General features: G+C 34.2%; 1 long non-coding RNA gene across 1 annotated transcript; it reads left to right on the top strand.

Moving 5' to 3' along the window:
- The first annotated feature begins 1,532 nt into the window (after window positions 1–1,532).
- LOC124461632 lies at window positions 1,533–2,138 on the top strand. Its single transcript, XR_006955168.1, has 3 exons — window positions 1,533–1,623; window positions 1,684–1,871; window positions 1,976–2,138. It is a non-coding gene; the product is annotated as an uncharacterized LOC124461632 (long non-coding RNA).
- The last annotated feature ends 539 nt before the right edge of the window (window positions 2,139–2,677 follow it).

Raw genomic sequence — 2,677 nt, forward strand, 5'->3', positions numbered from 1 at the left:
TTATTTTTTAACTCTGAGCATTTGGAGGAGCTTGTCCGTTTCCCTGGTCGCTTTGGGTAATTCGGACATTTGTATTGTTATAACCATTTTGTTGGTTATTTGTGTTTTGTCTATTATTATTTTGTTGTCCACCTCCACGGCCGCCTCTTCGGTAGCGTGAATTATTTCGGCCTCGTTGGGCTCTGTGGGCATCGTTATTGCTCCAGCTCGAATTGTTGTTGTTCCAATTCGAGTTGTTTCTCCAGTTACCATTATTATTGTAGCGGCGTCTACCGCGGTCATTATGCTGGGCATAAAAAATGGTATTATTTTGGGAACTTCCCGTGGAGCCCGACTCTACTGAAAGAGTGGTAAATCTAGTGATGGCTTCTTTGGCTGAATCAAAGTTTCCCGATTCCATTAGTAGCTGGACTCTTTGACTTTTGGTATGACTTACCATAGCATTTACTGCCACTTTGGTAGTGTATTTTATAGCCTGTTCATTTGGAAGACCATCCGAAATATACGCGCCTTTTAGGGCGTCGGTCAACTCAGTAATCTCTTTTGTGTATGAAACACAGTTATTAGGGTTTCTCTGCAGATTTTTAATCTTTGCTGTTAAAAGATCCACTGATTCACCCTTAAAGATTGTTGACAGTTTTTGTATAACTTCGTCAATCGTTGTTTCCGAGCTTAGCGTATTACCCGCTTGACCTTTCAATTTTGATTTTATTATTTCGATGGCTACTGCTTCATGCGTTTCTTTTATGGTATCAAGTACGCGAAGTGCCCCAATGAAACCTTGTAGGTTTTTAATGTCACCATCGAAGAATGGTAGCAGCCTTGTGGCTGTGTTTATGAATTCTACCACTGTTTGAGTCATTTTGTTGCTTCCTTTTGGAATTGCTGGTTTATTATGACTTATAATTGACTGATCAGAGCTCACTGGTGGTTTTTCTTGACCTCTTTCATCATCGGCCATTAGTTGCGTTTCTTCTTCCAGCACTATTGAAGTTTCCAAATCAGTTGTTTGTTTAAATTCAATATTGTGTCTGTTTAGCACAGCTATTGCTTTTTGTTTGCAATCACTGTAGAACGCATTTGCGGCTGTTTTTTGCCCTTCCTTTAGTTTGCTATAGTGCTCAGTTAATACTGCCCTAATAGCTTGGAGCTTCTCGGTTATTATTTTCGTGTGTTTGGTTACTGTGTCTTGGGATGTTTCTCTGTTTTGCGAGAGGCACTTACAAGATTTAGTTAATTCTTGTGCGTGTATTCTAGCTTTTCCAATTATATCATCCCAAGTAACCATAGTTTGTTAAAAATAACAAAATTTTCGAAAATGTTTATGTTTATTTATTTTTTTTTTTTTATTATTCTGTATCTATTATTTCTACATCTGAGTCTGTACTCGATTCTGATATGTCTATCAGCGCGATCGAGTCCTTAAAAAGTTCGTGGACCCATCCGGGCACGTCTTTATGTAAAGGAGTCTTAGCTAACAATCTACTATAAGCTACTTTTATGGATTTTTCCATAAGATCTACAATTTTTTTTTTGTAAATTTGTAGTTGTGGGCTATCCAATACCTTATTTCCTTGTATTTGTGATTTGTTTCGCCTGATTGTATCAGGAAATCGAGGAAAGGTAAGTATTTTTGTAGCCTTTTTGTTTCTATCTTATCCATATTCTACACTAACTTGTTAGGCCTATTAATATGGATGTACGTATATAAAAAAAATCATGGAGGCTTACTGCCTCGGTTCCTCCATTCGGTAGAAACGATATGTGCCTGCTGCGTTGGAAAAGCAACATACATATGGTACTGTGAGGATGAAACTCATCTGTACCCTAGTGCTTCCTTGAACTGGGAATTCTTCTCCCGTTATATTTAGGTAAGCTGACTTAATTTGTACCAAGTTTATTGAGTTCTGTGGTGAATTGATATGCTCATTTCTAAAAACCTCAATTAAATCTTGGACAATACTGGGATGCCTAGCGTTTATTTTTCCAAAATAATTATCAAGAGTGGCCATTGTTTTCCAGAATTATTATTATTTTTTTTTTTTATTGTTATTCGCGTGTGTGCATATGTATTCTTAGACCTTATCTAGGTCATTAGCTTGGCTTATGGCTCTTTTGGTTACACATTTATTGTGTAATAGATAAGCTTTATATAAAATATATGCGCACATTATTACGACGATTATTAATAACAATATGTTCGTTAATCTCAAGTCAGTATTTGATGATTCGATTTTATTTATTACATTAGCAGTGGAGTCCACTGATTTTGTTTCTATTAACCCCATTGTGGGTATAAGAGATATATCATCAAATTTACTTATGGAATTATCGAACATATGGAGTTTATATAAAAAAAATTTTTTTTTTTTTGTGTATAATTCTAATAATAATCTCACTGACTAACGATCCTATATGAGACTATTTTAATTTAGCAGGATGAAAATGAATATGACAAATACGGGAAAAAATAGGGAACAAAAGCCCATAAAAACATCTCAAAACCTTTTGTTTAAAAGTTACTAAAAAAAAATTTTTTTTTTTTAAGTATTTCAAGCTTCGTTCTTATTTGCTTGAATACGAATTATAATTATAAAAATTTATATTTGAATTATTTGAAAAATTGTTATGGATTCATGAATTTTTATGAAATTTTATTTAAAAAAATTATTAAATT

The sequence above is a fragment of the Drosophila willistoni genome, unplaced genomic scaffold (assembly GCF_018902025.1).
Source record: "Drosophila willistoni isolate 14030-0811.24 unplaced genomic scaffold, UCI_dwil_1.1 Seg570, whole genome shotgun sequence".
In the NCBI taxonomy this organism is placed as follows: domain Eukaryota; kingdom Metazoa; phylum Arthropoda; class Insecta; order Diptera; family Drosophilidae; genus Drosophila; species Drosophila willistoni.